Source organism: Numida meleagris, chromosome Z (genome assembly GCF_002078875.1).
Source record: "Numida meleagris isolate 19003 breed g44 Domestic line chromosome Z, NumMel1.0, whole genome shotgun sequence".
Taxonomy (NCBI): Eukaryota; Metazoa; Chordata; class Aves; order Galliformes; family Numididae; genus Numida; species Numida meleagris.
The window spans coordinates 43,891,784-43,904,190 of record NC_034438.1 but is presented as its reverse complement, the minus strand read 5'-3'; the positions used below and the strand labels follow the sequence as shown (position 1 = coordinate 43,904,190).

General features: G+C 40.5%; 1 long non-coding RNA gene across 1 annotated transcript; it reads left to right on the top strand.

Annotated features, from left to right (window-relative positions):
- LOC110390199 lies at positions 4,950–12,202 on the top strand. The gene is made up of 4 exons (XR_002433627.1): positions 4,950–5,074; positions 6,581–8,711; positions 9,526–9,597; positions 10,093–12,202. It is a non-coding gene; the product is annotated as an uncharacterized LOC110390199 (long non-coding RNA).

Below are 12,407 nucleotides of genomic sequence, written 5' to 3'. Positions count from 1 at the left end.
GGGGCATCCACAACCTCCTTGGGCAACCTGTTCCAGTGCCTCACCACCCTCTGAGTGAAAAAATTCCTCCTAATATCTAACCTAAATCTCCCCTGTCTCCATTTAAAACCATTCCCCCTTGTCCTATTGCTATCCATCCTCTTAAACAATCATTCCCCCTCCTGTTTATACACTCCCTTCAAGTACTGGAAGGAAAGGAGGTTAATTAGAAAACTTCTGACATTATTGGTGAGCCTAATTAATTTCACAACTTTAGAAGAGTGTTCTGTTTATATCTGGAAAATAGCTGATGGCTCCAATAGCAAATTATGGATAATTTGATACAAGACCACTGTAGTTTGTGGTTACACGACAACAGCACATTTTGCTGACTCTAATGTAAGAGTAATGACTAAGACCTGGGCAGAGAGCTGTACAGACTGTACAAGGAGCAGAAGACGCCTTATTCTTTTTTTCGAGGAGGAAGTCCTGATGATTTCAAGGATTAAAAGAAGATGCTGTCGTGGAAGGAGATGTATTGGTTGTTCCCCGGTTCCACTAAGCATGTCATGTCTAAAGACTACCTTCCTACAGATACTGTTGAGACCAAACTTACTTGCTTGACATACGTTTAAACTCTATCACAACATACTAATGGGCTACATTCTTTATGTTTTATCCTCTATGGATTTTTGAATAAATAGTTCTAGTTGGAGACATTATGGTCATAGATTTACATGAACTCAAAGATAATATTTCAGCCACCTCTCTGCCCTTTGTGAATATATATTTAAAAACAATCTTTCCACCATCTGCTGAGGTGGTGATAGATGGGATTGAATTAGTAAAGCACATAGATAGATCTAAGTTGATGTCCTGTTGAATCAGTTGTTGCAGCTGAGGGTTGCAGATAATCCTTGAGGACACATGTGCAGACATGCAAAACCATCAAGGGAAAGAAATGTAAAGAAAGATTTTGTCTTTGTTAGAACTCAGAACTATGATACTTGTCCCAAAGATCAGCCTGTCTTTGGAATTACTGGCTGAATGTAGCACAGAAGCCTTCCTGAGCTGCATATGTCAGTTTTACATTGTACCTCCTTCCTTAATACACATTTATTAAACCTAGCAAATTAACACAATAAATGCTCTATTACATCTGGCTTAGCATCAGCTTTCTGCTAAGAGCAACTGAGAGACTGGCAGAGCTTTCCAAGTGGGAGGTCCCACTGTGGATTTTGAGCATTGTTCTGTTGACCCTCCAAGTCTAATCTGGATTCAGGTAGCACAGTGCTGAGGAACAGAATCTTTTGGGTACGTGCTACCCCAGCCTCTGAAGCATATAGTGGGGCAGTAACTGAAAGGTCTGAGACTCTCCATGCTCCTCTGAGGTTATATGTGAACTTCTGGATGCCTTAAGTGGCCATATAGGGGCCAGAAAGGGAAAATGAAAATAAGGTCTTGCCCACATTGGAGAGGGCTTGTTATTACACTCTTTCAGAGGACCAGTATTAATGCAACACTGGATTTTTATTTTTGTATTTATAAAGTAGTTCCTTTTAGCTGTGTTGGGAGTTACAACCTTTTTGCCAAATGGAACCTGTATCTGGAGTTTCTGACATCACAAGCATGTCATGCAGGGAATGAGAAAGAAATCATTTATGTGCTGACAGTACCTCTCAGCATTGGTGAGGAGTGCCTATATCACACACACAGACAGGAGATGAGTAAGAAACCTGAAGTCATATTCTGCTTCAGCTTTACAGAGAGACTCAAGAACAATAAAGTGGAGCAGATTGCTCAGGAAAGCCTCTCAGGATTGCAGGATGCTGGATGTTTACTCTGTTCTTTGGGAAGGTAATAGCATCATGTCATGGAGAAGAGAAAGAAAGGCACATAGTCTTCTGAAAAATGGTCTACTAGATCTCCGTTTTTTTCTCCTTTCGGTCCAGGAAAAAACTTGGACTATGCAAATGATAGACATGTTGCATTTACTAAATCAAAAGATGAAAAGTCATTTCTTGCATAACACTAGAAGGATTGTACAAGAGAACAGACCTTGTACTGTAAATGATCTGGGGCTGATCTGATCTGAATGGGCTCTGTCTAAAACACCTTCTACTAACTTACAGCCCCCTAGTTGTGCCTGGAGCCCATATGGATGCTAACAGCTACTAGTCTAGCTGTGTGGGCACATGGGATGAAGGCAACAGATGGTCTACATGTTGGATTTCATATCACAAAATTGTCCCTAAGAATTACCAAAAGGATAACAGGGTTAAAATGGAACAAAAGGAGACCTCAGGGCCAAGAAGGTTTACATTTATATCTTGGCATCAATATGGAACTAGGGCATGAAGTTGGCAGTTGAATGGCTGCACTCACAGAAACTGAGTGTCAGTGTGTGTGCGAGGGGGTGTATTTTTCTGCTAGTACACACTAGGGAGAGATGGCACCAGAGCTGGCAGGGGCAAGGTCCTGCCAGGATCATGAGTTTGTTCTGACTCCACACTTAAAAATAGGATTTGGGGAAGCAGAGATTCACATGGGGGGATGTCTCCAGTTCTTTGTTTTTGCTCAGGATGCACCTAACATGGTAACACAGGGCATGACTGATATCTGTTCGAAGCAAGCTGGATTTTATTTATTTATATCCTTAACCAGACCTGAGAAGCAGTCCCAGGCTGTAGCTTCAGCAACCCACAGAGCGTAGCCAGCTGAGATGTGTGGACTCCTACAAAGGGTGTCTAGTTTCTGGCAGATGTCCCAGACACCAGGCCACTTGATCCCACCACAACAAATAGTTACATAAAATACTGCACATTGGCCCTGGCTTCACAGACGTAGGCCTGTTCGACTTCACTGGACTGGTGGAAACATCCAGCAGGGCTGAGGCTCATGTCCAGCAGGCCTCTTCCCTTCATGGTGAGAGTGAAGTGCCTCTGTGTGAGAAAGGGAAGGTGTTGGGGAGTAGCACCTCTCCTATGAAGAAAGATTGAGGAACTGGGCTTGTTTAGCTTGGAGAAGGCTCCAGGGAGACCTCATTGTGGCCTTCCAGTATTTAAGGAGAGCGTATAAACAAGAGGGGGTACGACTTTTTTCGAGGGTAGACAGTGACAGGACAAGGGGGAATGGTTTTTAAACTAAGATAGAGGAGGTTGAGGTTAGATATTAGGAGGAAGTTGTTCACTCGGGGTGGTGACGGACCGGAACATTTGCCCAAGGAGGTTGTGGATGCCCCATCCCTGGAGGCATTCAAGCCAGACTGGATATGGCTCTGGGCAGCCTGGTCTAGTGGTTGGCAACCCTGCCCACAGCAGAGGTGTTGAAACTAGATGATTATTATGGTCCTTTTCAACCCTGGCCATTCTATGATTCTGTTATTTCTGAAGTTAGGCCTTTTACAATGGCTTCATATTTTCCTTGCTGGCTCCTTGCACCTAGGTCTGTTGCCAGGAGCGACCAGAGAGAGCACAGCTCAAGTCTCATGACATATTTTGGAATAGCTGCTATGCCTTCAGGAAAATAAGCACCTGCAGCCCAAACCCTTAGCTGGTTGTGACTGGCAGAGACTTGCTGACTGCAGTGTTGGGGGAGACCAATTTATACCAGCTGAGAGTCTGCTACATGAGAGGAAGTGCAAAGGAAGCAGGGCCTCTACATCAAGAAGTAGTAGGGAGCCCACACTGCCAGAGCTGAGGCTGCTGCTGGCCTTTCCAGAACTGCCAAACACCCCATGGCCCTCTTAACCTGGATGGGAGCAGGACTGTGCATCTGCAAAATAATTCAGCCAGCAACTGGTGTTAACTACTGCATACATATATTTTTTCAGAGTAGTAATCATGCCATAGATCATCCCAATTGTTCAGAATAATCCCACATGGGTCAGGCAGTGAAATCATGGAAGACTGCTCTTCTGAAAATAGAACGTTCTTAGCCACAAAAGGCTTTCTCTTTTATCCTATGGGTTTCAGACTTAGCTGAAAACTGTTCTGCTCCCTTGTCCTTTTTTCTGGTTTTATAGGTTAAGTACTGTCAAGGTGAGCTGTGAAACTGAGCCAGGCAACACATTCAAAGAAGCAAAAACTGGGTACTGGCATCAATGAAATGATGGCAGCATTGCTCAGAGCCTTGGACTGCTGCTTGTGACAAGGCCAGTGATGCTTGCTTTGCAAGCAATGGACTTCCCTCCCTTGAAAATTTCAAATATACTGCAGTCATACATGCTGCCTCCAGCCTCTATCTCCATTTACTTGCACTGGTTGAGAATTGTAGACTGTGCAAAACAGGTGTCAGCTCTTCCTAAGAAGGCTGGAAAATGTCACTATTTCTTAAAGTTAAATATTAGTTATTTTACTAGCTGTAAACCTAGAAAATGAGTGCTCCCTTTCTTGTGCTTCTCAATTTCTGTAAGCCTAAAAGAAACAATATCTTGTGGTGTGCTAGTAGTTTGCTTGTTTGTTTTAGAAGAATCACTGATCACACCAAGTTTTTCCATTTTCTAGGAGCAGCGCTGTAATTCAAAAGTGGAAGAAAAGAGAACGGGGAAAAAATATGATAGACTTCCCTAGTCCTGGAAGTCAAGAAAACTATGTTGACTGTGAGCACAAAAACAGACATATATAGTAAGACAAAAAGGCTGTCCCATCCATGCACAGTATTTTACACAGAAGTCCTGTATCAGATGTGTGCTCAGACCAGAACGAGCACGTGCTCCAGTCTTAAACTTCCTGGCTACCAGCCGCACTCATAGACTTCCCATGCTGGAGGATGTTGCCTACTGACCTTCTTGGACTTTTAAGGACTTCCTTCCATGACTTTGCCAAACCACTTGTTGTGAATCTTTATATTTCTCTTACATAAAGCATCTCATTGTTGTTGATATCCCTTTATTATTATAAAATTATTATAAAACTATTATTTTATTTAAACATGTCCTTTTATTTTCTTGTAGTGCTGCAGCCTGTAAATAAAGACAGAGTGAGGAGCTGACATTTCTCAGCTTGATGCAGAAGCACAGGAGCACAAAAAAAAACACAGGAAAATGTAGCTACTCCACTGGACTCTATCTGGTGCCAGGTCCCTGTACAGATAGGTAAGTCACCAGGTGCTACGATGTCAGCAGTGTTGATCAGTTAGACATCACTACCTAACCATGCTAACTTGGAACTGATTAGTATTTTCTAGATGCTGTAAACACACAGTGAAAAGATAGCTCATCACCTGAGAGCTAGCCACAGAAATATTCAGTGAGAACAGGCGGAAAAAAAGTAAATGCACAAGGCTGTAGGTAGCCTCCAGCTTTTTTTTTTTTTTTTTTTTTTTTTTTTTTTTTTTTTTCCCACAGCCTCCCCCAAAACCTTGCCTTTTCTAGATTTGCTAGATACCTGAGATGGCCCCAGACATTCCAGGTTTTGGGAATACTTCTAAGATTGTAACCAGAAAAATGGGAAGGTCTGGATGGCTTCCCAGCGTGGTACAGTACTCTCCCAGGCACAGCCATTGCCTCGGAAAGAAGCCAGGCCAACACATCGTAAATCCTTTCTTGAGATGCCTGGGAGGTGTTAGCTCAGTCAAAGATAAAACTCTCATCTTGTCAACACCAGCTGCTGAGAAAAGCAGCAGAAAGAAGCATCTCCATTTTAGCCAGCATGCTTCCCTGGGTAAGTGAGTAAATGGAATGGTACTCAGCTCTCCATCTTTGGTCTTTGCCTTCACCAAGATGCTTGAAGTCTAAGCCATTGCCTGACATCTTGGATGTCAGGGGGAAGTTCTTCACAAAGAGAGTGGTGAGGTGAACAGGCTGCCCAGGGAGGCTGTGGATGCTCTGTCCCTGGAGATGTTCAAGACCAGGTTGGATGGAACCCTGGGCAACCTGGTGAAGTACCAGATCTGGACGTTGGTGGCCGTGCCTGTGGCAGGGAGGCTGGAACTTGATGATCCTCGGGGTCACTTCCAACCCAAGCCATTCTATAATTCTATGATTCTATGATTCTATGAATGAAGAAAAGAAAGACAAGAGTCCTACCTTTGGAAACTGCAGGGTATTTTGAAAGAGGTTGTAAATTTCCTTAGTAATGATGAAAGCATAAAATATATCTATATATGTATGTATATTTTCTTTCATTGATTAGATCAGAATAGGAACAGGTCTGTAGCTTTAGAAGTCTGGTGCCCATGGTGATGCTTGCATCTGCTTTTGGACATCATAGTATGGCAACTTTATTTACTAAATAAGGTGCAGAAACACTAACCAGTTAAGAAGGAAGCTCTAAAATGTAATATAAGTCCTCTTGCGTTATTTAAACCTGGTTAATGCTCAGAGTTTTTAACTGAGGAGTGTTATATAAGTGGTTTCGTTCCTCTTATGGAAGGCAAACTAGAAAAGGCAGTTTAATTATAAGGGTGCAGGTATCCAAACTGGCCACAGTATTGCTTCTTACCTCAGAAAATGAGGCCAGATCTGTGTTTTTAAATGTTAGTTAAGCCATGGTACGGACTGATACTGAAGAATACCACTTTTTGATACAAGACACAAATTAATGATGATAATTAGTTATTACTCTTTTTTCTTCTTCTGATTGAGACTCACTTTTTATAGCTTAAAATGGCATTCTCTGGCTGAAAGATGTCTGTGCAGCTGTTTGGAAAAGAAGTCTTGAACTGACGAAGTACAGCTATGGGATAAATGACAATAACTCAGGAAGACACCAGGTGATAAGTGATGAGGAAGTATGTTTGCCCTGTTTGTACCTGAAATGTGCCAGGATCAGAGCTGTCTGTGGGTCTGAATGATAGCACACAACTTAGAACTTATGAATACCTTTCTGTAAGGATATAAGCAGTTTAGAAGCCTGAGTTGTGATAGATATCTTGTGGTATGCTTCTCACAAGCACCTAAAATATAATCTGCCACTTTTTTTTTTTTTTTAATTAAGCATATGATACTCTTGTATTTGTATGGAAGTATATAAGCCTTAAAAATGCTTCAACTTAATATTTCTTGTACCTCCTCGTCATGCAGATTGCATTCATATGTTGTGGAAAATAATTAGCATCAACATATGTGCTCATGCAGTAAGCATTGCATGCAGAAAGATGTTATTAGAACAGTGTGAAAATGGCCCCACTTAAAACAAGCCAAACCATCATCGTTTCTTCCTAGAGAACTGCATCAAATCAAGCTTCATGTAAATGCGATTTTGCCTGTGGAGGAAGCTAATATAAAGTAGCCAAAACAGAACAGGAAAACCAGGAGCAAATTAGTTCCTAATATATTTTCAGTAGAATCAGCAGATGTTGAATACAATTCACATTATCATATAGATAATATGAAAATGACATTTTTTAAAATGTTACCGATCACTTTTAATAAAGCAATTATTAAATGCCATGTTTCCTAATGAGTTAACTGCAATCTTGTAAAAGCATTTGTCTGAGAGCTTTTTTTGAAGTCTTGCGAGACCTTCAGCAAAGTGGCACACCTGTTTAGCACTCAAGCATTTTAATGTGATACCATGTGCCATAGTCTACTCTCACTGATGCTGAGAAATGTAATAGGAAAGCAGCATGCCAAAATACCTTTCCTTCTGCTCTGTAAGGATTTGTCATGCAGCTAGGAACTGCTAGTTACAGGTGCTGCACCTTAAGAAAATATTCCCCTATTTTTGTTCTCAGATGAACAAGTATTGTTTGAATTGTAACATAGGGCAGAAAAATTTCCATATAAAAAAATGAACTGATGTCAGCACTGACAAGAATAAATTTAAAAATTTACTCCTGAAGAATTTTGTTGTAATACACTGACTTCTGTCCAAGAACAACATGTATTCATCCTGGGCAAATTATTTTGAGTGAGAATGGTTATTCTTTCAATATTCCTTTTAAAAAAACCCAACTTTAAAATACAGCTACTGTTCCTAAAATTAAGTTACATGCTTTCTTCAGAATGCATTGACTAGGCTGTAGCATTTGACTTTCCTGTGTCACTGATGTCTTTAAAGGGCCTTTTCCTTTTTTTGTTGTGACTTGAGATTCTAGGAATAACCAGAGCCAATTGTGGGAAAAAATACTCTCAAATTTTAATGAAAAAGGCTTATTTTTATTGTCTACAACTACTCAGTCTGAAGCAACAAGCTTCTTTGTAGAGATCAAGAACATGAAGGTACATCTAGACCATCAGATGATTTTGCACTGATTTTACGGTGCAAAGAGAACAGCAAAGGAACAAGGCATGTGAAAACCAAAAGTCCTTGTGTAGGAGTGGTGTTTGAGGAGCAAAACTTCATTAGCTTTCCAGCTGAAACCAGTTCCAGCTAACACTGTGATCCAAAAGGCAACCAAGCAAAGAACAAAGCTGTGACTAGCACTTGCTGAGACAGCTGGCTTAACCTTCTATTTATTTTGTTTACATACTTCTTCAGTCATATTATCAGACAGATAATGTCAGATCAGGGTATTAGTGCTGTGAGCTTCAGTGCCTGTGCTCTGCCATCGACCCTGTCAACACTGGAAGATGTGAGCACAGCCAGCCATGTGGAGAGTCTGGCTCAGACAGGATTCAGCATATCCAATTGCAGCAACTGGGAAATGCCACCCACTGTAGACATATTTCTTATCCGTCTCTGTGATGTCCTGCTAAAGCACCTAGTTCCTGGACAGCTGCAGATACAGACTGACTACAGGTCACAGAAGTTGTCAACTCTTTGTGTGCTCAGCCTACAGAACAAGAGGTGGGTGGTTTCCTTCATAGTGTAGAAATGTAACTTTTGGAATTATCATTTTCTTACTAAATGCATATGCTCATTAAGGTCAGTCAATCACCATAGGTGTAAGGGAGTCTTCAGCTCACCAGAGGCCTGGAGAAAAAGAGTTTTCAATGTTAGCTTTCAAGTAAAGAACCAGGCCCTCTGGTTCACATGAGATAGATTGAGATAGATAGGCAGAGTCACTTCATTACAGAATGACACAGGTTTTCAGCTTAGAAGGATCAGAAAGAGAGACTGCATATCCTTCTTTTTCTTCTGTCATGCAAGATGGGATTTACCCAGGTTGAAAATTTTCATCACAAGCTTATTTATAAAACTACAGTTAGTGTTTCTTAAACTTGTTCTATTTTACTGCCTTGAACAGAAATTTGATCTGTGTATCCAAAAGAGGTTTTCTTACTGTCTGTGTATGTGTGTGTGCCTGACAAATTAGAAAAATGCACAAGAGCTCAAGATACTGAAAAGAAACCCCATAAACTATTTTTACACAGAACAGCTGCATGTTTAGTCTCTTCAGTTCTATTTTAACTTCTGGCAAGTAGCTTCATTTTTTTTCAGTGCAGGATTCTTGTTCTCTTGGCTGTTCTGTAAAATTTCTCTTTCACGCCTAGGCACCAACATATTCCTCCGTTCTCTCCTTTTTCTCCATACATCTGGATCAGACTTTGTATTTGTTTAGCAAGGCAGCTAAAGTCACTGCTTTTCAAACTTGTACTATGCATTACACTTTCACAGCTGACTCTTGTTTTAAAGAAAACTTTGTTCTTCTTCTACTCAGAGACCAAGAAGAAGACAATTTGACTGCAAAAACATATGATCTCAAATCAGACACAGAGGGCTTGTAGAATGGGTATGTCTCCACTTGAATTTTGACCTACCTTCATCCTCCATCTTTTGGGGTTTTCTGGGTCTATGTGTAATATGAGCACCTTGTTTTGACAGACTTAGAATGTTTCATTCAGTAACTGGAATTTCACTGCTAAAGCAGTCTTTATTCAAACAGTTTCTCTGATCACAGCATTGAAGGGGAAGTCTTATGCTGCACACAGTTTTATATGAAAAAAGGAGATATATGTGATTATGGTAATAGTTCATAAAATTTAGCAGACAAAGAGTAATTTAGAATTCATTTATTCATAACAGCAGAAGTTAATATTCTTCTTGCTTACAGAAGAGTTTCAGACATTAAACTTTTCTCCTGGATTTCTGTTATTTTGCAGAGCTAGTTTGTTTTTCTTCAGTTTTATAGATGTACAGATGTCCTAACTTCTTTTTTTCTTTCTTCTTCTTTTTTTTTTTATACTTTTTTGTCTCTTCCAAATGCTGTTTTTCCTTAAATAAATAGTGCTGATTCCGTGAACATGGTATGAAAATTGTCCTTCAACTTTCCTGCAGATTTAGGTAAGCATTTGCACAGAACATTGCATTCTGGTCCCTGTTTTGCAGCTAAGCATTTTAGAGAATAGATCACTTCCTTACAACTGAAGATTTAAGCAACTTAGTATTTTCCTTCATAAATTGGGAATTCCTTTTAATGGTTAATCTGCTTTGGGAACAGGGGAATAGTGTGTGTGCATGTCTGTTTCTGTATGTTGTTCAAAGTATTTTAACAAGATACTGCTTTTTCCTTTTTATTTGTCCTTTTTTTTTTTTTTTTTTTTGGGTCCTTCTGGTGATTTTCCTCTGTTTCTCCAGAAGTGGTCAATGTAAGATGCTTCATACCTCCCTAAATGTAATTTTAAGCTGAGCTCATAACAGACTGGCAGCAACCTCAATATTTAACTAGTTACTTGGGACCAAATTCTATACTCCCATAGCCTTTGTCAAAACCCCTCCAACTGAAAGCAGAAAAAAATTGGCATGTTGCCATGAGAGAATTGAAGAGCAAAGAACATAGGCACAATGATTCAGATTAATCTCTGCATTAACTTCAATGGAGCACTATCTGGAACATATTAAAACAATTTTACTGTGTGATCTGTCAGTTATGTGCTGTCATTCTAGAGAGAGGCTCTTTAATGTCCTGTCCTCCAGGTTAAATGAATTTAGCAATAGCAAACTGGCAGATCACAGGAGTTAGAGGTTTGTATGATGGGAGTCTGCAGCTTTTGGTGCTAGGCCCAATGCTTTTCCATGTTTTTAACGATGAGCTGAAAATACAGCTCATCGTTAAATAACGACGAGCTGAAAATACAGCTCATCGTTAAATAACGACTGCTGTTAATAAAATTTGTAGATAACAAAAGGAACAGAGATTCTTCTAGAGAAATACAAAAGTTCAGTTTCCACTCAGGAACTGGAACACAAGATTAGAAATAAGCATGCTTCTCTTAATTATATTACTACATAGTAACTATTACATGCAAGTATATTGTTATTAAATATTAAATGTGTTAAACTGTCGTGAGCTCTGGTGATCTTCATATATGCTCACTCTGTCCACAAGGCACATGGCTGTTGAGGCTTTATCCTTTCGGTCAGACAGGATTAGATGAGACCACCTGTTCAGCCCAAACAGACCCACCTGTGTGTGCCTCACCTTTCAAGGCAATCTCTGCAGTTTCGGAAACTTGTCTGATTTGAGCTGTTTTTGTTTACAGTTTTGTTGAGCTTATGGCTTGGGAGCATTGCCTCAGTAACTTTAAAGGAAGTGATGTTTTGGTTCATTCATTGTCACATAGAAACTGGGAGCAACAGAGACAAATAAGCTGTTATGATCAGAGCAGATTTGAAGTGGATTTGAGTTACATGTGAAAAAAAAAGGTGAATTCCTGACCTTCCTGACCTTGAAATTTGTGAGTGTCTGGCTACTCACTCTGCCAGGGTATCACCTTCTTTCTGAAACTATCAATTTCATCTAATCACCTTACACAAGCTATACATTTCTCAGTTAAAAAAAAATCACATACTGCAATTAAAAGGAAAAAAAAAATCCATTCCAAATATCTGCTTTGCTGTAGAAAAGATAAACCTTTCCAGAACCTATGAAAAATCCCTACCAACATGAATGTCAATCCCCCACCTCCTCATCCCTGTGATTCATCTCCTGCCTCATTTATTCTGCACTTTCCTTGTACTGGCAGCAACACTGGCCCCCAAACAGGCAACCTTCAATAAGGAAAGATAAAACAATTCACTGAGATGAATACCATTTGCCTAAGAGGCAGATGCAGCATCATTATCAGTTGTTTTGCTGAGGTTTATGCTGACATCCTTACTATCATTCCCAGCTTGTTAGCAGCTTGTGGCACTGCAAAACTAGCTCTGGCTGTGCAGGTCTGCAACTCAGGTGTTGTCCAGGTGAGATGGGATGCCCGTACCACATCCCCAGCGGCAGTGGGAAGCAGCACCAGGTGCTCTTCTACCATTTCAGTCTTGCCTGGATCATAGAATCATAGAATGGTTTGGGCTGGAAGGGACATCTACTTCCAGCCCCCCTGCTATAGGTAGGGACACCTCCCTCTAGACCAGGCAGCTCAAAGCCCCATCCAGCCTGGCCTTGAATGCTTCCAGGGAGGGAGAATTCATAACCTCACTGTGCAACCTGTTCCAGTGTCTCACCACCCTCACAATAAGGAATTTCTTCCTAGTATCTAGTCTAAATCTACCATTTTCTAGTTTAAAATCATTTCCCTTCATACCTGTCGCTACCTGCCCTTA